Source organism: Delphinus delphis, chromosome X (assembly GCF_949987515.2).
Source record: "Delphinus delphis chromosome X, mDelDel1.2, whole genome shotgun sequence".
In the NCBI taxonomy this organism is placed as follows: Eukaryota; Metazoa; Chordata; class Mammalia; order Artiodactyla; family Delphinidae; genus Delphinus; species Delphinus delphis.
In genome coordinates, this window is record NC_082704.1 from 65582967 (window position 1) to 65605228 (window position 22262).

Here is a 22262-nt window from a genome sequence, read left to right on the forward strand (position 1 = left end):
TGTCTTTCATTTGTCTCATTTTAAGACTTCTCCTTTTACCTTTAAAATGGTAGTTGTGTGTGGTGGGCTTACTTGTTGAAGGCTTCTGTTTTTAGACTCTAGCTTATTCTCTGTGCCTTACCTCCCTGCTTCTGCCTTTGAGGCTTTAACCCCAGGAGACTGAGCTAGTTTGGTAGCAGCTTGACTGTCAAGTAAATGAGTGTTCACAAAAGGAGGAATTTTGAACTGACCTACTAAGAGGGTGGGCAGGGCAATTTAGGGAGTCCTTTGTAGGTTTCCCCCCATTAATCTTTAGCCTTGTACCATATCACTAGTGAGCTCTCATTTCACAGTGCCTATGAGTTCGTCTGTCTAGGAAGTCACTTATTTTACCCTGGCCCCTAAGGAATGCCAAGTATCAGGAACTGTAATCACTTACACTTACCCTGCCGTTGGATGCCTAATGTCCCCTCACACCAAACTGTAACATAGCTTGAGGCAGAATCTGGGAAGTGCCTTTAGGTCCAAGGAGCAGGGTGGTAGGATGAAGACTCACTTGGCATTATTAGACTTTGCCATGGTTGACAACCTGCTGCTGCATCAGAAGAACTGGTGCATCTCAGAAGATGTTTGAGATTGAGTTCTTTGGGGCCACTGCTAACACCAGAGCTGTCCTGGGGTGGACAGTGCCGCTCCTGAGCCTCAAGGAAAGGGGTGTGTGGTTAAGAGAGAGAATACAAATCCATATTCTGTAGGGTATTAGAGCTGAATAGACTAATTGCCTGATTAGGCCCTATAAGTTTCTGTGTGTGAACACTGAGATCCGTGGGTTGGGTGTGGGTGGCTTGTCTGGCCCAGGATAGATTGAAAACTCAAGGAAACTGCATGAGCCCTTCTAGTACTTTTGCTTTTGGTATTTAAGGGATTTTAGAGTCTTGGCTTAAGAGGGAAGTAGGGAGTAAGGTGTGGGATAGTCAGCATTTCCTGTCATACAGATTGATGCTATTAGGAGTTCTGTTTGAGAGTTATTAGGTAAGGGAGATAGGTAGGGCTGAGGGCCTGAGGGCTTGGGGCAAGAAGGGAAGAAGGGAAGGGATGGAAGATCCATCTGGAATCGGTTTCAAAGAAGAAAGACTGCATAGTGCTTTGAAGAAATCAAACATCAGTCCAAGAAGACATGTGATCACAGCAGCTATCTTCACATCACCCCATCTCCTTGGCAGGGCTCAGCCTAACCTCTGCCCCCTTAATGCCCATCCTGGTTCTGTGTGTTTTGGAGCCCAGCGATTGTTTATGCTCTGGGTAAGCTCAAGCACTGGGAGAGGGACCACTTGTGGCTGTCATTTAGGCCACGAAAGCAGCAGGGAAGGGATGGTTTCCTGTGGAATGGGGATGTGGTGTCAAGCTGATGAGCAGCAGAGGAGCTATTTGGGGCAGCATGGAGGGAAGGATGCATATCCTGTAGGAATCAGGTGACACAGGATTTTGTCACCTATCAAGTGCCCTCAGTCGGGGATGGCTGCAGCTCTATTACACAACCCTATCAAGCAGGCACCGTAGTTATTAGCAGTGACTTTGAAAAAAATTATTCTTTTGCCTCTTCTCTCTCTCACTCCCAAGCTGCTCAATATGTTGAAAATGGAGTCCAGGGACCATCGTCTTTATATAGAAAGTTCCAACTTGAGATGCCTTTATTATTACATCCAAGAATCCTCTCCACTCTTTCCCTGGCTTCTCATACCTGTGGGATTGATGGGCCAGCCTGTGTCCTACCAGTGTTTCCTCAGTATTTATCACTGTTCAATTTGGGGGTTAATTGGAGAAGGATGGCGGAACTACGATGGATAATCAAGTGTGTTAAGATCTTAAAGATTTTCTGTGGATTTCGACGTGCCTCAAAGAACCTTCCTGTCCGGTAAGTACAGGATAATTGAGCAACATACATAACTACAGACATTAGATTGTAGGCCATCTGATTCAGTAATTTGACTTGAAGCACTTCCTAGTTTGCATGTTTTACACTTGAGGATAAGGTTAAGAGAAGTTAACCTATTGAGAAGTTTTAGTTGCTGCTGGAACTATGTTCACTTAATACAGGACGCCAGTATTCTTCAAAGATGAGAGTTCCTCTGTAGGACAATAGGAAGAACATGCAACATTTGTTCCCCAAGGAATAGTACACCATGGTAGACAAGGTTCTGGGTCCCCTGAGGGGTCTCCAATCATAGTATTGCTGAAATTCCAGCTGTCCTTTGGGATGGGATGTCTTTGGCTTAGCTGTACTTTTTACTGGCTTCTGCTTATCAGGACCAGAAGGCTGTCCAGACAGATGCTGCTATGATGAACTCTTGGTGTTCATCTCAGGAACTCACTGCCCTTACAGCCTTTTAACTAAGTGCAGTAGTTCAGCATGTGCTCTAGAGTTAGGAGGTCTTAGATGAGACTCCAAAATAAAAGATTTAAGAAATCCCATACCTTATGTTAGGACCAGAGCACGTGTTCAAGGATGTAGTGAGATGGTTTTTTGTTTGTTTGTTTATTTATTTTTAACATCTTTATTGGAGTATAATTGCTTTACAATGGTGTGTTAGTTTCTGCTTTATAACAAAGTGAATCAGTTATACATATACGTATGTTCCCATATCTCTTCCCTCTTGCGTCTCCCTCCCTCCCACCCTCCCTATCCCACCTCTCTAGGTGGTCACAAAGCACCAAGCTGATCTCCCTGTGCTATGCGGCTGCTTCCCACTTAGCTATCTATTTTACGTTTGGTAGTGTATATATGTCCATGCCACTCTTACTGAGATGGTTTTTAACCAGAAGGATGGTTGCGGGTATTGACCTCAAGAATAATCTGGAGCAGGTTTGCGATGAAGAGAACAAAGATTACCCCTGCTTTCATCGGGAGGAGGAATGAGCCTGATGCCTTTTGTTTGTGGTATACTTAGCCCATAGAGCTTTGTGATGCCTACATTGATATAGGCAATCTTTGATCACTGCCAGAATGGCCAGTGCACTTTGCATTTATTACCCTGTATTGAGTTACTCATCCTTTGGATGAGTTGCTTTCGGTGCTTAGTTTCTGAGCTTCCTTTGCACTTCCTGGTTCACATCTCAAACGCATATTAAGAGCAGTCAAGAAAGGAAAGATTTTGTTTATTTCAACCTTTAAAAGTGACATACTGGCAGAGATGGGAATAAAACCAGCTTCTGAATCATCAGTTTCAGATTCCAGCACAAAAAAATTGGCATTTTTAAGTGAAAAGCATATGGTTTTATACATGTGGGAACTACAAACTGGGCATGCTTTCCACAAGAAGCGGGGAATAAATACTTTTTAATGTGTCCTTGGAGTATGGGTGGGACTCATGAATATACCTCCCTGCTTGGCTGTTTTATTGATTTGAAGGAGTCCCATGCAGCGGCACAAAAGATCTCTCATCGTTGGAAGTTAAGGTTAGTTCACCTTTGCTGCTCCCTCTCTACGTTGCACTGGAGTGTGTGAAGTAGAAATGTAGGTCTCATAGTTTGTCCTAGACCCCATCCATACAAAGGCCCTTTTCTAGAACCTCTTAGCATATTGTGAAGTGCCTCGCATCATGCACCCCCAGTACTAAGAAGAAATCAGAATTGCCTAATGACAGCATTGGTCAAAGTGTCCCTGAAAGTGAACTAGGAAGCAAAACTTCAGATGGGAGTTTGCCATCGCTGTCAGTAAATATGCAACAATCTTTTAGGTGGTGAAATTCTTTAATGCCTAGTTAGTAATAGTGCCTATCTTCAACAAACTTGCTATCTGAAAATATTCTAATATACTTTTGTCACTCATAGTGTCCCCTTGCTCTTTGGGAATCATGTTTGCAATAGATTCTCCACTCATTGGCTTTAAGGGCAGTTTTCTTGTAAGTGGACAAGAAGCTGTTGTATACTGCTAGCACTTTTTGTCCTAGCCACCTGGGGTTCTGGGACTTTGTGGTCCTCGAATATCCCCTGATGGGCTGGGTTGTATTTTCCCAGATAATCTCTGTTAATACTATTAGTAGACATTACTATTCCTTTCAAGCATTCTACTGCCTAGGACATGTTACTTGAATTTTCATTAAGTTAAGGTTATTCGGACAATTCCCTACATTGGTAGTGCAGGTGAGCTTTCTTAGTTTTTCAAGAAATGCCTTTAAAATATTTGGTTCTTTGAAAGCATGTAAGTGCCTAACTCCTCTTCTAGTTGTCTGTCTCCTAAGTATGCTCCTGTAGATGCTTTGTTGCATTGTAGACAGCCACTGCTGGAGAATTGGCTGTCCTGAGACAGGATAAACGTCTTAGACATGGTGCTACTCTATGTTTCTAGTTTAATTGATTCTTCAGATGGAATGTAACACCCAATTGGCAGCTTAAGCTCAGCAAATCTTCCTATGATATGGTTGTAATGAACTTCCAATTTTGGTTTCTCTATGGACAAATTAGCAAGAAAATCAAATGTAATTGCATGACTTATCCTTTGGAAATCTCTGGTGCAGAGCACTGTGTTCCAAAGTTTAGACTTAGTAAAAATTTTAGTAAAATTTTGCTGCTTATTGAAAAACTCATTGTATCTTAAGGTCCTTTATTTCTAGTAACTACATATTCATGCTTACGTGTATGATAAACCGGTCACTGTTTTTTAGGTGCAATATTAATTTACCTGGGTTGCTTCCATCTCGTGCAAACAGGCAATGCAATCAAGTTGTCCAATAAAGTCACAGGTTTGGCATCCGTCTTTGAAATATTGAGCCACTAATTGGAATTTGTAGTGCAATAATGTAGCCATTTGCTATTGGGTCAGTTTTCTATGGGAAGTTTAGTCTTGTCATCACTTTATGGCAGATAATACTGCAAACCTGGATAGCTATACTTTTCCATATTTGTGTCTTTACATTAAGTAGCGTTACTACTGTCATATACCTAAAACGTCAGTCACCTACTTTTTGTTTACGCTGCCAGAGGCTTGCAATGGAGTTCCCCAATTGTCCACTCTGCTTTGCCTCTGCAGAGGTGACATTACAAGTCAACGTCTCAGGGTCTCTTCCAGTTGCATTTCATTAGGATCCCTTGATTCTATACCAATACAATAAGGCTTTTTAAAAAAGAAAGTTTGCTAGGTATCCTTAGGTGCCTATTTACTTTTTTAGGGAGTCAATTTTGTCTGAATATTTGGCAATGTTAAATAGGATCCCACTGCCAATCATATCTTTCACGAGCCTTGACGAATTTGGTGCTGTGTTTTTGTGTTTTGGACAGAAGACCGATTACCGTGGATCTTACGTATATTTCATTTGTCTTTACAGTGTTGTCTTTTATAAGCTATTAGATGAATTTTAAGAAAATTACTCTTAGTAATGCACTGCTTGCAGCGTTGGAAACCAGCAAGTCAGTAATAAAGGCATTTGGTGGTGAAACATTTTTAATTAAATTGTATGTCTGCTCTTGATCCTTTATGCTGAACGTTTCATGAACGTATTTGATTTATCACCATTATCATTTGCAAATAATTTTACAATACCACTCTCTAATGCACTGATAGCATGTGTTTATCCGGGCATACTTCTAAATGTTAGATTTGGTACTGTCTCAGAGTTAGGTGATGCTCTGTACTAAATTTACCCACACTGCTATTTAACAGGTGACGAGCTTGCATTCTAAGTTTGGTTCTTGACAGGCCAAAAAGTACACGTAGGTAAATTTAGTCGTAAATGTATGCGTCATTCTCTGGGCTCCAATATTTTACGGCCATTGTTTCATTATTAATTCCACTGCCTATTTTTTCCCCCGGTACGCAGGCCTCTCACTGTTGTGGCCTTTCAGGTTGCGGAGCACAGGCTCCGGACGCGCAGGCCCAGCGGCCATGGCTCACGGGCCCAGCCGCTCCGCGGCATGTGGGATCCTCCCGGACGGGGGCACGAACCCGTGTCCTCTGCATCAGCAGGCGGACTCTTAACCACTGTGCCAGCAGGGAAGCCTCATTCCACTGCCTATTAAATCTGCGGTAATAGTGTGGCGTTTTCATAGGTTGTAATGGGTGTTTTCACATTTGTAACGGAACTGTAGAGAAGTTGGAGCTAATCCGAACTTGTAGCCAATTGGTACATGCATCATTACCCTTTGGGAATTTAGACGGTTTGATGTTCATGTGAATGTAGGAAATTAGTGTCATCAGCAGTGCAGTTTAATACCTCTGCTACATAATCAAATATTGAGATTGGTAGGAATTTGGCGCCATCTTGTGGATACAAGATAACCACTATGTTAGCTTTTATGTTGTACCTCATTTGTCCACAGGGCAGCACCCTTTGTGAAATCACTACAGATCAGAAATGCCTCCCCAATTTTCCAGTAACATTACAATCTGGTTCCTCCATTTTGAGTCACTAATATATTTCAGGGTTGTTGTTGAGTGTCTTTTATTGTTAGACATTTAAATACTTTAAAAGAGTAACAGGGTTTTAAGCCCCAATAATTGTGTTTTTTGGTTGTTAAAGGTATTAATAAGGCTATTTACTGGTACATTTAGTGTCTTATTCAACCATTTACAGTATACCTCCAAAGTTTGTGCATTTCTGAGAACAATTAGCAATGATTGTGGAAATTTTCCACAGCTTGTATTAGTGGTATTGGTTGCATATTTCCCTTCAGGGATTATTACTCTAAATGTAAATGCTCCAGTGATGGTAAGACAACAATAATGTTGTAAGGTTTTTGAGGACATTGAGATTGTCAACTGTTGTAGGTTATATATCGCATGTATATCATCTATAGTCTGATTTTCTTGTTTATAGATCACTTTGATCATGCGATATGTAAAGTAGTAGTCTTGCCAATTACTGTAGATCCTCCATAACATGATAGGAATGAGGTTTTCACTCATAAAAACTCCAAGAAAAGTTCATCCAGATTTTGCATAGTTTAGTGGACAAAGAGGAAACATAACGGAAACTGTTACTCAATTTACCCATAATATGATGCCTTTTGGATATGTTAGGTTCATCATTCTCACAGAAATTTGGTCTCTTCAGTCTCTTCTAGAAATGGAAGTTTGTGAATGAAAACTTCCATTAACATCACAGTCTAATAGTACTAAAGAGCAAAAAATAATTTAGTGTTGATAAAAGCTGTTTATTTGCTTGTAATATCATTAACTTTATCTCCACATTCACTGAGGTGTGTGACCTTTTTAAAGTAGGTCAGTGTAATTATTACGTATATTACAGTGGCTGTTTTTCTTTAATTTTAGGTGTCTTGCCTCCAAATTTATGGAGGGTTTTGTGCCCCTTGTCAGGAAATATTTCAAGGTTTGTTGCCACCTTGTGGACACGAAGTTTTTTCCCCCCCAAGACTCTAGTACCGCATTAGTCCACAACGTGTCGCCCTTTTGAGTGATATTGCATTGCTTGCATCACAAGTATGGTTCTGATTGAGAGTACAGTAAACTGATGACTGTGCAGTGAGCCAAAAGTATATTTGAGGAATTTCAAGGGTGTTTGTTTCATTTCTTGATTTTGCCCAGTTACAGGCTCTGGCTTATAAAATTTGACGTTGGTGTTTGTGTGCAGTATAGTGTAGTGCTGATGTATAATTGGTTTAATTCGATATTCCTACTTATTAGCTTTGTCCTGGTTTATCACTAGCAATTTAAAAATTTCACTAGCAAATTAAAAACACATGGATGATGTCTTTATATCAGATAACAAGGACCGTGTTTCTCCTAAAACCAGTTGACCTCACTGGAGTACATTGCTCCATATATAAAAAAATGCCTGAGGGAGTGTATTGTTAAAGACTTACTGTGCTATTCCGAAATTTCCAAGTGTTGTTATTTGATATACTTTTATTGTACTATTGTTGCAGTAACTTCAGCTGACTTTTGTCAAACATAACATTGCCCTAGTAAGCACATGCTCTGTGATAATCTGATATGGATACCAAAAAGCATAGTATGTGTTAATGTATTATTGGTTATAATTGTGCTTTGTTTTCCAAATTATTTTAAAAATTATCTAGCATGCATATGTATAATGCAGTGATGAGTGGTGGTTTAATTTTGCTGGTGTTCTCTAGTAACCACTATTGTTTGTTAAACAGTACTTTGAGCTGCGTCTCACTTGGTTTCAAAAATTTTTGCTTTTTTTGTCATGGCAAAACTTGTTTAGGGGGTGTGCTTTAGTATTGTCACCTAGGTTGCTCAGTACGTTATAGTGCTTTACATGGAGAACTTTTCATTGTTTACTTTTAGTTCAGTGTTGCTATTTAGATTGGGGTATTCTAATATTGTTAACCATTTAGCCTTTCTTTGCTCCTCCAGTTGACTGCCTGTAATTTTGTTAATTAGCAAAACGTTAGGTATTAGGATCTGCCCACCATGGACTGAGTGGTTCTGGAGGGCCTGTTACTTGCTGTATTGTGAAACCATAGATCCGTGATTTGTTATACTGCCAATGTTAATTTAATCATGTGATCAACAAATGTGTCCCAGAATTTTATCATGGTGAGTGGTCATTGTTTCTGACTGCTGTCGTTACTTGTTGAATAGCATTAATCTAAACCATAGTCACCAACGTGATTGAAATATATTTGGTAGGTCTTAGGCTTTTTCCACCATTAAGAAAATTTTGTCTTTTTTACTGCCTTGTATTGGTACTGAATTGTCATATTTTCCTACCTGTTACTAAAAATAAATGTCTAGTTGTTGGCTCAGCAATCCCTTTGTATTATAGATGTGGTCCTGCTAAGATTTTTCACCACCTGTGGTCAAATGTACTTTTCTGTTTTGGAGGTTCTTCAGTGACTGTTCTTTACAGTCTTGCCTCTGCTACTTCTCTGCTAGATCATTATTTAGCCCAGCTGTATTACGGGATCTTTTGACTTCATGGTATCACTGGAAAGCTTACATGTCCTAGTGGATGAAAATATTTCAATGGTAAGACTAATCTCCATGTGGTATTTTATTTTATCTCTAATTTTTGCTTATATGTTTATGGGTTATGCCTACACAGATTGGGCAGTTTGATGCTGGCATAATGTTGAAGGACATTTCAGGTTTTGTGTGGACATATTTTCATTCCCTTAGATATCTACTTAGCATTGCAGTTGCTTTGTAATATGGCAACTCTACATTTAATGTTTTGAGTAATTGACAAACTGCTAAAGTAACTGCAGCATTTTACATTCTCACCAAGAAATTTATGAGGATGTTAATTTAACTCCATTCTCACTTATTTTCTATCTTTTATAATAGCCATCCCAGTAGATGTTAAGTACAGTTGACTCTTGAACAACACAGGGGGTTGGGGGCGCTCATCCTCCTCACAGTGGAAAATCCACATGTAACTTATAGTCAGCCTTCCATACATGCAGTTCCTCCTATCCGAGGTTCCGCATATGCACAGATTGTGTAGTACTGCAGTTTTTACTATTGAAAAAAAATCCACCTGTAAGTGGACCCACACAGTTCCAGCCCATGTTGTTCAAGGGTCATTTGTTTCTTGTATCTCGTGTTTTTGCCTAGTGTTTCTGTGTTGAACAACTTTTCATATGCTGATTGACCATTTGTATTTCTTTGGAGAAATGTCTATTCAAATCCTATGTTCACTGGAATTGAGTTATATATTGTTTTATATGTTGTTTAGATTTTCATTCAAAATACTAATTCTTTTTGTGATTTCTTCTTTGACCCATTGGTTATTTAGGAGTTTGTTGTTTAATATGCACATATTTGTGAATTTCCCAAATTTCATTCTGTTATTGATTTATAATTTCATCATGGGAGAACATACTTTATATGATTTCAATTCTCTTAAGTTTGTTGAGACTTGTTTCATTTCTTAGCATCTAGTCTATTCTGGAGAATGTTCCATGTGCATTTGAGAATAATGTGTATTCTGCAGTTGTGTGGATGTTTTGTAGATGTTTAATAGATCAAGTGGTTATTTTTTTGTTTGTTTTTTTTTGTTTGTTTTTTTCAAGTGGTTATTTATAGCGTTGTTCAGGTCTTCTCTTTTCTTGTAGATCTTCTACCTAGTTGTTCTGTTACTGAAACTTACTGCTGAATTATCTATTTCTTTTTCTGTTTCTACCATTTTCTCCTTATTTTTGGTGCTATGTTGTTAGGTACATATATGTTTATAATTATACTTTCCTGATGGATTGATCCTTTGATTGTAATAAAATATCCTTATTCATGTCTAGTAATAATCTTTTCTTAATTGTGTATTTTATTATTAGTATAGCTAACTCCAGCTCTCTTTTGGTTAGTGTTTTTGCCTGGTACGTCTTTTTCTATCCTTTTACTTGTAAACTTTTTGTGTCTTTGAATTTAAACTGTGTCTTGTAGATAAGATATAGGTAGATTATATTTTTTAAATCTGTTGTTCCAAGCTCTGTCTTTTGATTGCATTACTTAAAAATTTTTTTATCTTTAGTGTAATTACTGACAAGGTAGGATTGATGTCTGTTTTGCTACTTGTTTTCCATGAGTCTTACGTCTTTTTGTTCCTCTGTTCCTGTATTACTACCTTCTTTTATTTTTGTTAAATATTTTAAGCATTTTCTTGTACCACTTAAATTCCCTTTTTTCTTTTATTATATTTATTGAGTTGTTTTTCTCATGGTTGCTCTGATCTTTCAGTTAACAACTTACCTTAAAAGAATTGATTTCAGATTAATACCAACTTAATTTCAATTGTGTATACAATTTGTTCTGCTATGTCTTTGTTCCCTGTCTTTTCCTTTGTGATGTTATTATTATGTAAATTACATCTATACATGACATAAGCATATCAACACAATTTTCTAGTTATTCCTTTATGCTATTGTCTTTAAGTCAGAAATGGGAAGAAAAGTGTTACAAATAAATACAGATTTTTTTTGTCTGTTATATTTATTTATGGAGCTATCTTATTGGTGCTCTTTATTTTTCATGTGCATGTGAGTTACTGTCTAATGTCTTTTCATTTCTGCCTGAAGGACTTGATTTTGTATCTCTTGTAGATGGCATGTCTACTAGCACTGAATTATTTTAATTTTTGTTTATCTAGTAATGCTATAATTCTTAATTTATCAAGGATAGTTTTGCTGAACATAGAATTCTCAGTTTACATTCTTTTTCCTTCAGCAGTTTGAATATATCACCCACTGTTTTTTGGTCTCCATGGTTTATGATGAGAAGTCAGCTATAACTTACTGAGGAGCCATTGTACATGATGAGTTGTTTTTCTCTTGCTGCATTCAAGATTCTGAAGTTAGTCATGAGTCTAGATTTGAGTGTCTTTGACTTTATCCTTTTGGGCATACATTGATCTTGCATGTATAGATTAATATTTTTTTCATCAAATTTGGCAAGTTTTAGGCTATTATTTATTCACATATTCTTTGTCCCCTATTCTTCTCCTTTGTTTGACTCTCATTTTGTTTGTTATCTTTACTGAAAGTAATTCTTTTTCATTACCTTATAATAAGAGAACATAAAGCTATGTATAGTATTGGCTTTATGTTATAGTGTTCCTTTTTTACTTGCTAAATTGGCTTGATTGTAATTTACATTTCTTTTTTGACCCAATTGTTATTTACTGTGATGCTTCATGTTGAGGTTTTCTGGTTTGAGCACATATTTCATATATATATGAAGTATATAATATATGTTGAAATATATACATATAATGAAATGTATATATGGTTTTATTGCATTGTGATTAGACAATGTGACTGCTATATGTTCCTACATGTCTAGTTTTAAATAACAACTTTATCTAGTAGGGAAAGACCCTCATTCGTTTTTTAAAAAATTTCTTTATTTTCATATACTTGTTCTTCCAGGAGCCCATTAGAAAGAGCATGTCAAGTTCTCACCACAAATACCATTGGAGTTACAGTTGGAATGGCGTTGAATTATAGAATAATTTTTGGAGAGCTGTCATCTTTATAATTTTCTCATACATGAAGGTGGTATGTTTCTCCTTTTATGCAGGTCTTCATTATTGTGTGCTTGTCTTTTCCACTTATTATTTTCAATGTTTTTTTCCTAGTTTCTGGAAGAAGTAGGCAGATATCTTAGGAACTGAGATTCTGGTGGGAAAAGTACAGAAGGTGTCATCTGCATAGACTAGACTCTATTAGTATAAAAGGTCATATAAAATGTATTTTTGAATATGACGTTACCATTTCTTCCACAAGGCCCTAGGAGTCTGCATTATTTATAATGTTCCATATCCCTGTTCTGCATAAGTATAGAGGTGGTTGCTAATATTAGGGGAAATTATGTAGTAAGCCATTTGTTTTTAATACTGTCAGCATCCCTTTGACCCTCCCCTTTCCCTTTTCGAAGTGCTTCTTCCATCCTGCAAGCTTTTGGGGACTCTGCTTATTGTTTATACCATATGTACCCATTGAAGACCTTCAAACCCTCCAATATAGAGCTAACTGGTTGTGTTTTCACTACAAAAGTTTACAGTTTCGGAGAGGTAAGAGTCCTGTTCCACTTGATGGTTTTGTTTCAATTTTAAGAGCAACTCTCTGAGAGGGAGCTAAAGGAGAACATCCAGGATACAGAGAGATATTTGAACTTAGATCCTATGAGAAGCATTATAGGAATTAGAGCTGTTTAGATTGTGGGAGACAACTCCAAAATGGAGAGCTTGCTGGTCTGAAGTCAGGGATAGTTGGTTTTGTTGTGTAAAGGCAGTTCTAGTTAATGGAGTAACAGATTCAAGAATGTCCAAAGATGAAAATACTCTTGGAAATAATAACCTAGTGGAATTTGAGAATCTCCCTGCATGGAGTGAAAGTTGGATTACATGCACTTTAAGGTCACATTTATAACTGAGATTCTGTCTCAGTCAGGGCAGATGAAACTGATTTTTATTGTGTGCCTACTTCACATGTTCCCATTTAATCATCACAACCCTCTGAGGCATCCCAGAGAGGTAGAATAAGTTTGCTCAGGTAACTAATCTCATTAATGGCAGAGCATACTTCTTTTACCTCTCCCCTCCTATATATCTTAATTTGCAATAGTAATTCCTTACATTTGTATCGCAGTTTATCATTTAGAAGCCTTTCAGAAACATGGTTTTATTTGACCCTTATAAAAATCTGGTGAAGTTGGAAGAACCGATTCCACTTGTCTATTTTATAGGTGAGGAACATATATTTCTCTGGGGTAAAAGGGATCTGAGAGACTATTCAATACAATGTCCATATTTTGCAGTTGAAGAAACAGTACCAGAATTAAAAATCAGGATATTTTGTAGGCATTCTTTGATTTGTGTTGGATGGAGGGGAAGGTGAGACTAGATGATTTCATGAGGTACAGAAGGTTGTATTGTTTTTATCCATCCTATAGTATACACTGGATTGGTGCGAGCTCGCCATATTAGATTAAGTGGCATTTTAACAAACTGATCAAAGGCACTAGAGGTTTAAGGAAGAAACGTAAGGCTTCAGGTAGCAGGTTGTGGAAGATATTTGGTCATGAGGTTCTACTTGGTGGCCTTTAAAGCATTTAAAGTATTTCCTGCTCCAGGTTCAAGGGTCACCAGGGAATCAGGCCACCGGAAAATGAGTTATGTTGTACAATCAGTCTGCTAATGGACAGGAATGAGATGAAGCCTCAACAGTTGTCCACAACTCTGGGAGCCACCATTCACTGTGACATGGGCTCAGAGTGATGGCTCTTTTGATTATAGCATAGGTTATAGATTTAGAACCTCAAGGATAGAAGGACCTTAAAAAAAAAATCTCATATCTAAAACAGCTTATTTTAATTTGACCCTAATTCAAGTCCTTTTATAATATACCCAACAAATGGTCTTTTTGCCTCCAAGTAAGTGTACTTAGTGATAGGGAACTCCTCCCTGAGTTAACTTATCTCTTCTTTCAAGAGCTCTATGTAATACTGAGCTGAAATATATTTTTCTATAGCTTCAACTCATTCATCATATTTGTATTATGCCTCAGTTCAAGAATATTGCTTTATTGTTCTCTCTCCTGCATCTTCAGCTTCTCTCTGCTGCCTTTTGTGCTGCCAGGCACAGTGCTTGGTGATGGGGATATGGAGATGAATTAGACACAATTCCTGCCCTCAAAGAGTTCTCAGTCTAGTGAGAGAGTTCGACATGCACACAGATACTTACAACAGTATGGTATGCTCTACAATGGAGGTATGTACAAGATACTATGGGGTTCAGAAGAGAAATCATTTGACTGAGTCTGGAGATGCAGAGGTTGGAGGAACTGATGCTTCAGTTGATTCTTTAAAAAAGTAAAGGTTGACTAGGCAGAAAACAGAGGGAAGTACCTTCTAAGCAAAGGTATGGGGATTAGAAATAGAATGATGAATTGGGAAACTACAAGTAGTTCATGAAATTAGATTGGAAATATGCCATGAAATTTGGATTTTATTTTGAGTGTTTTAAGGAGATGCTTTTGATGGTCACTCTGGTAGTATGGAAGATTTTCAAATCTGGACAGGGAGATCAGTTAGAAGGATACTGTAGTAGTTAAGATGATATGTGATCTAAGGCTAGAAGGAGTGGGAGTGAAGAAGAGGGGATAACCTCTCAAATAAGGGTTTATACAAAATACAGATATAATTAGAACATGGGAAAATTTAGGCTTTCAGGCTTCGGCAAGTGTGTATCCCCCATCCCCACCCCTGGCCTTCATGAAAGATCCTCACGTGTTCTTTAGATGGGTGAACATCTAAAGATGTTCCTTCCAGACTAGGGCTTTGCTGCACAGATTTTGCAAGTTTCTTTGGTTTGGGGGGCAGCCACATATGAAATTTTGACTCTTGGGAAGACATCTGAACAGCTGTAGACTTCTCATAGTATTACTAAGTTCCTGGTCCTTCTCATCAATAGCAGGGCTAATCTCATTGTCATATATCTCTCAAAATATTTTTTACCAAAAATGGAGGCTTTTATATTTAAAACCCACTCAGGGAAGAAATGGCCTTAGTTATTGTCTCAATTGCTTTATTTTGCTTAGGGATTTTTAAATGTTTATGGTTATATCTCTTGGTAAAAAAATACATTCAATAATTAAAAATCTAAATATATCCAGTGTTTATTTTCTCTTTTCTCAAAGCAATATAAACAGAATATTTGGGAAATTCTCCCCTTAAGGCTCAGAGTGGTGACCCTGGGGATTCAGAGAATGGCTTTCTGTGACTCAATGATTAATAGGAGATTATGTTTAAGTAGACCTTATGTATTTTCAGTGGACCTTATGTCACTAGCCATCCTGGAGGGCAGTAGGGGGAAGAAGGTTTGGGACAGGAAGCCCCGAGCAGGACAGCAAAGCAGTACAGTGACAGTTTGGGTCTTGGACTCAAATCGAGTCTCACACTTACCAATGTGGTTTTGAGCATGGTTTTTCACCTCTCTGGTACTTCTTATGTAAAATAGAATTAATAATATCTTTTTGCAATGATGAGTGAGGGTGGGAATGTAAGTATTTAATGGGATTATTTCTGTAAACTGCTTGGAACTGGTGTGGAATATGCTAAATGCTATATGAACTGTAGTTGCTGCAGATAATGATGTTGACCTTGACGAGGATTAAAAGAAGATAGTTAACTAGAGGTACTTATATTTTATATTGTCAATAAGGATGTTGGGGTTTGCAAAAGAAAGTAAAACTAACTGACCTCAAGGTTTTCAATGGCATGCTAGTGTGAAGTCACTTCTCTGCCTTTTTTTTTCCCTCTGCCAAATAGGTTGGGAAAACAGATGACTTTTGTCCATGCCCTGATCACTAATCTATTGCATTTGCTCTTATTTCCAAATATAAAGTCGTTGAAAATTTGTACAGTACCCAAACTGAATAAAAGTATCCTAAAAAATGTAGTAAAATGCTTTGGAATTGGTCAAAACTGGATTTGAAACCTGGCTCAACTACTTAATAACTGTGTGATCTAAGGCATGTTACTAAACCTCATTGAACCTCAATTTCTTCATCTATTATAATAATTAATTTGCAGGGTTTTCATGAGGATATTGTAAAGTGTATGTTATAAGCATGCTATAAATTGCAGGTATCATTGTTAGTTCTTGGGACATTCACCGCGTGACAGAAACAACAGCAGGCCCTGGTGGCTGGGAGGACTTCATGGATCCAACAGCAACCTGAAGAAATCCTACTCGGATGGATATAATACAACCTGCTAAGTGTCCTAGCACTTATCAGGTTGTATTATCATTGTCCGTGTCTATGGCTCTCGTCTACCAGACTCTAAATTCCTAACGGGCAAGGACAGTGCCTTATTCATCTTTGTATTCACAGTGCCTAATCCGGTGCACATTGTAGGCCTCATTAAATGTTTGTTGAATGAAAAAATGAATCATCAACAGACATTAATTGGGCGCCTGCTCTGTGATCTCCATGGGCTCAGCTTGTCCCCGCCAGTTGCCTACAACGTCCAAGCTGTCTTCAGTATGCTTTCTCCTGAAGCTTACTCCTATCTTCTAATTCTTTTGCCAAGGACTTTTCTGTGTAGTGCAAAAATAGCAAATATACTTCATCTCAAGTACCATCTCCAACTGATTGATAGTACCTGTCTTGATTATGTTTTATAAAAAGGATTCTGAAGCCAGATCTCAGCTCAGTATGAAAGAGGATTATAACTAATTAGTGATGTTTGCTGGGGGTGGGGGAAGGGGAGTAGCAGCACAAGTGCCACATATATGTCATATTTAATATTGTATTTTCCATGAAATACTCTGTTTCTATGCCTGTATTTTAGTCTTGGCTCCTTGCAGATGTTGCATTGTTGCTGCTGCCACTACTACACTTGCTGCCAGTTGCTCCTTGGGTAGGACCAGAGTGATCATTGATCAGAAACTTCATCCTCACAGTCTGGGGTTTGCTCCTGTGGCTGGTATTCACAGTTTTCCCCTTTCAACTATACCTCAGCTATCCCCTTACCTACATTAACAGGTAGGCCTCCAGATTATCTTCACCACTCAACAGGCTCATACTTCCTTTTTCTTATTTAGTGTGATAAATCATTATTGCTTCATGAGAAGCCTTCTTTCTGTTAGAAGATGTGACAACTAGAATACAAGTTAACCAATTCCATCAGGGCCCTACAGTGAGTCATAAAAGCTCCCTTTTAATGTAGGAGAAAATTGAGCATGCTCACAGACTACAGGGCAGGGAAAAGGGAGGCATTGTACATGTGGGAGAGAGATGATAACTTTTGGCTCTTAGAACACGGGTGGAGGGTTAGCCTTAGATGAAAGGAGTTACCTCTTCACTGGGGCATAGTGACAAGAATAAGAGTTAGGAAGAGTACCTGATAAGGGTGTTGAAGATTTGTAATTGGAGAGGTGGATGATAGAGAGGAAGCTGACCAGGGACAGGATTATGGAGACAAGAGTCTAAGGAATATCCAGGCCAAAAGGCTGGATTGGAGAGCTTATGACATATCAAAGTGAACAACTAGTTTGAAACTTGATAATAGATTCAGGAAAATATAAAGTGGTCTTGGACCATTGTTACAAGTAACATTTGGTTGCCTGGAACTGATCTTGATTGATTGAGGGATGGACAGCTAGCAAGAGAGGAGTTATGCAGAAATGGATTTGAGGATCCAGACTGTATATGGAAGGAAGCTCAGAGTCTGTAAAAAAAAGAGGCCTTAGTGCAATCAAGATGGGTGCTGAGTAGTTGGAAAACTAGAATGATAGGACCTGTATCAGAGGCTGAACTTTGGAATGTTAAAATTTTAAAATTGGAGTGATCAAGATACCTGTGATGGTAGGATGTCAGATGGTTGTTTACCTGGATACTGAAGTGACCCAGGATTATAGCAAAAGCTGGGCTAGGAATGAACACTGTAGGCTAGATAAAATAGGCTTCAGTGACTGAGGAATGATCTGGAGGTTGGCACATGACAGTTGTGCAGATGCAAGAGAAGAGAGGTTGTAGTGGGATGGTAGTATGAGCCTCAGAAGAGTGGTGGGGATTACTAGAAGATGCAAAAACTGTGGTTTGCCCATTGCACTGAGGTTTTGGCTGGCAGAATGCACATCTAAAATGATCCCCTCCTTTATTAAGTGCTTGTTCTATATCTGACACTTCGCTGTGTGCCATCTGTTTATCCCTTTTGGATCTGTCAACATTTCATGTGTGAAAATGAGCAGCAATCCCAGGCAAGGATAGCTAGGCTGCTGGCCCTTAACACTGGTGGAATCCTGTGGCCATCTCCTAACTCTTTGAAAGAGCAGCAAGGCTGGTCATCTGGAAGTATGATAAAAAAGATTTGTTTAGGATTAAAATTTTCCCTTGACCTTGATGTAACTTCATTACATGGTACAGGCTTTTGTTGGCTGTGTTCCATAATGTGCTTTGGCTTCTGAGCCTCTGAGTTGAGGAGTGAACTAGAACTGCCCTTTGAAAAAGACAGGCACAGTACTTGAAAAACACTCGTGTTGATTAGAACAAGACACAGTCCTATTATCTAATTGAGCTTTTAAGATAAAGAGTAGACAAAGCCCACATCAGTGGGTGAATAACAAAACCACTTTGTAAAAGCCATTTAGCTTCAGGATGCATCCAGTCTGGTGGCCATATTGTAGATGTTCCCTGTGCTGTTGGGAAGGATGGCTGGAAATTGATGCAAAGAGATGGCCCTTAGGACTTGGAAGGTAAAGTTTAGGAAGAGAGTCTCTCTGAACCCTCTGAAATTGCATGCAGTCATTTTTCTTTTGTTATAGTCTTCAAATGAGCCAATATTCCAATAAAGGTTTAGAGCCACTGTGTTAGAGTGACCAGACCCTCAGATAGCCCATCCCCTCCCATGGGGGCTGCTCTATATTTATTCCTCAGGAGGAGCTGGTAGAAGACTTCATGAAGGAGAAGAAAAGGAAAAGATCAGAGGATGACTACAGCCTCTCTTCATCCCAGCTTTGCAAAGCATGACTCAATAGATAGATCACTCTTTTGAAGACTCTCCAGACCACAGGTTGCTCTTTTCAATTGCATGTTTAGCCCTCTTGGCTCCTTTCAGAAGTTGTACTCTATGTATGTATATATGAACTATCACTTCGCATAAAGAGGACACCATGTAGTCAAAAATTGCCAGATCCCCAATGCTGGAATATAGGCCACCAGAGATGAGTTTGAGTTTCAGCAACGTAAGACCCCAACTTCATGGAAGGAAGGTAGTCAATTGACTTGAAAATAACCCCAATCCCTGTATTCATATTCTTTTTCCTTCAGTCCTATGGCTAAGATATCACTGATTAAAGCAAACAAAAGCCATGACTTTCTCCTTCCACTGGCACTTCTCTATCCCACGTATATGCCACTGTGAGTCACTGTCTTTCATTAGCACTTCTTTCCATCTCTTAAAACCCAAGGAGGTATGAATACTAAGGTTGGGGTTGAATTTGTCATAATTACTCTGCAGTTGGAGAATACTCAATGTTAATCACCCTGAAACCAACTCCCACCTTATCTCCTGGGGCAGCCACAGGAGACACTGTAGCCATGGCTAGCAACTGGACCCCAGCCCCAGGGATTACTCCTGATGTCTCAACTGATTATGAAATACCAGTAGGAGGGCTTGTTTCCCTTTCTAACTTGGTCATCAGAGATTAGGATTTGCATACATATGGTATATAAGGACACACATCTTATGGGTCAATAGTAAACAGTGTCAGGTTACTTTTTGTCTCTTGGGGATGGGCAAGATAGGGTATGGGGGAAGTGGAAAGTCTTGAACCTTTCAAATATTCCCAGTGATTGTTCAGGACACCCCTAGTCACATCTTCTGGTGCCTTATCCTGTGCCTTGCCTCTCCTTTCTTCATAATCCTTCTAGTGCACTCCTTGCTCTCTCTAGCCACCTTTCATCTCCTGCCCCACCCTGATGGGTTTCAGCAGGTGTTTATTTTCTTTTCCTTCCCCCAGGCCATCTGTAACAGGCCCCAGATAGGAAGAGCCTTACTGTGAATGAGTGAATGAAGATTCAGTGAGTGTTGGTAGTGACACCATGTTTCTCTCTGGATTTAAGGAGAGAAGGAGTGCGGTGCAGAGGGGAAGGAGAGGGAAGCTATGAAATCCCATTATGGAGTAACAAATGCTTGACATTTTAGTGGGTATTAGACCTAGAAGCCTACATGATTGAAGGAAGCAAACCTGAGATTTCTGATATTTGTGAGTGAAGATAGGTGTTAACTCCTTATTGCCATTAAGAATGAAGGGAGGAGAGAAAAGTAAAGGTCATAAAATCCTTTACCTCAGTGGAGAAGGCACTGAGACTCACTTTATGAACCTGTTATTTTTAGAGGTAGGGTGAAGGTAAGTTGTTGTGCTGCACTTTCGTTACTCGTGAGAGTCACTGTCAGCCACTTTTCTTAGGTAGGTCTGCCCTTGTGGAGGTTTCTGTTGACCTGTATAAAAAAAACAACCCAGAAAAAAGTTTGCAACTTAGAAGAACTCTCCAGTTCAATAACAGGGTGTTAAAGGGGTTGAGGACAGAGGAAATAGCACAAGTAGTACCAAATAGCTCAGTTTTTTTGTTTTTCTTTTTAATAGGATGAATGGGCCAGAGATAGTGGGCAGAATGGCTTCATGCAACCCCAAACAGCAGATAGGACATAAGGAAACAGTACAATGAAAGGTCAATACTTGGACGTTTGTCATTCCCCAGAGAATGATGGAATATCTAAAATAAAATTAGGAGCTGCTTTGGAGAAGGGTTTTAAAAGATTATTTCATAGAAGAAAGATTTAGAAGAGGGGAAACTTCCAGTTATATAAGATGGGCATTATAGCTTTTAAAGACATCTGTTCCCTGTATAGGTCATAGAGATTGATACCAGTATCAGCCTGTGGCTGATCAGGCCAGTTTAACTAAGCAGTTTCATGTTGCTGGAGAGATGCTGCCACTCTCTGTCTCTCACTTTGGCAGGTATTCATTCATCTGCAATGAGTCCAGTACCTGAAGGAGCAAGACAACAACAAGCATCCAGGGGGACAACAGTGTGGCCTTCTGAGTGAAGATAGCAACTGAAAAGATCATGGGATTGGCTGCATTAGGCTGGGTTTGTTTCTTTTTTGAAAATAAAAAATGTTCTCTTTTTGATGACAAAAGTAACAAGTGGTCATTGTTAAAAAATAAAGTGAAAGGTATAAATTAAAAAGTAAATAATACCTATAATCTTATAACCCAGAAAATAATTCATAACATTTGCATGTATTTCCTTTTACTCTTTAAAATAAGTGTATATAACACAGTTTAAAAATAAAATTGACATTGTATATGTTATTCTCTAACTTTTCTCATTTGAGAATAAACAAGCATTCTCCTATATCATTAGCATTATTTAAAAATACAGTATTAAGTGTCACATAATATTTCATATGGTTCTAACAAAATTCATTTACAGTAAGTCCCCCTACATATGAACCTTCAAGTTGCAAACTTTCAAAGATGCGAACGTGTGTTCACATGTCCAGTCATGTAAGTTAGTTCACGTGTCTGGTGTACATTGTCACGTGCATGCATCTTCTACAAGTGGTTGTGCTTTTGTGTACTTCACTGTACCGTACTGTATAGAGCATAGTAGTACAGTATCTTTATTTCAGGCCCAGAATGTGAGTGAAACTGAAGCTTACCCAGCCGCCTAGCACAGGGAGATCAGCTCGGTGCTTTGTGACCACCTAGGGGGGTGGGATAGGGAGGATGGGAGGGAGACGCAAGAGGGAAGAGATATGGGGATATATGTTTATGTATAGCTGATTCACTTTGTTATAAAGCAGAAACTAACAAACCATTGTAAAGCAATTATACTCCAATAAAGATGTTAAATAAAAAAAGTATTTTTAACTTAAGGTTAAAAAAAAAATTGAAGCTTACCTATTGCTGATGATCCTTCAGCTCTACCATCTCCCACCTCTTCTCCCTCCAGTCAGTAACTCTTCTTGCCTGTTCACTTGATGCCAGCCCCTGTATGCCAGCTGTTATACTGTACTAGTGTACTTTTCAAGGTACTGTACTTTAAGATTAAAAATGTTTTCTTTATTTTTCGTGTTTGTTTTTTATGTATTATTTGTGTAAAAAGTATTATAAACCTATTATAGTACAGTACTATATAGCCTATTGTGTTAATTGGGTACCTAGGCTAACTTTGTTGGACTTACGAACAAATTGGACTTATGAACACGCTCTTGGAATGGAACTTGTTTGTATATAGGGGACTTACTGTGGATGATCCCATGATGCAGACATTTTGGATATTATCAATTT

The 22262-nt window shown here is 38.6% G+C and overlaps 1 long non-coding RNA gene across 3 annotated transcripts in view; it reads left to right on the plus strand.

Annotated features, from left to right (window-relative positions):
* Nucleotides 1-22035, plus strand: part of LOC132418576 (uncharacterized) — a 62506-nt gene extending 40471 nt beyond the window's left edge. The window contains exons 7-11 of one of the 3 annotated variants that reach the window (XR_009518018.1): nt 1600-1894; nt 8837-8929; nt 11824-11952; nt 12332-18973; nt 20925-22035. This is a non-coding gene — a long non-coding RNA (uncharacterized lncRNA). Of the gene's footprint in view, nt 1-1599; nt 1895-8836; nt 11953-12331; nt 18974-20924 lie in introns of all 3 variants that reach the window. The other 2 variants (XR_009518020.1, XR_009518019.1) reach the window with 2 other exon arrangements.
* The last annotated feature ends 227 nt before the right edge of the window (nt 22036-22262 follow it).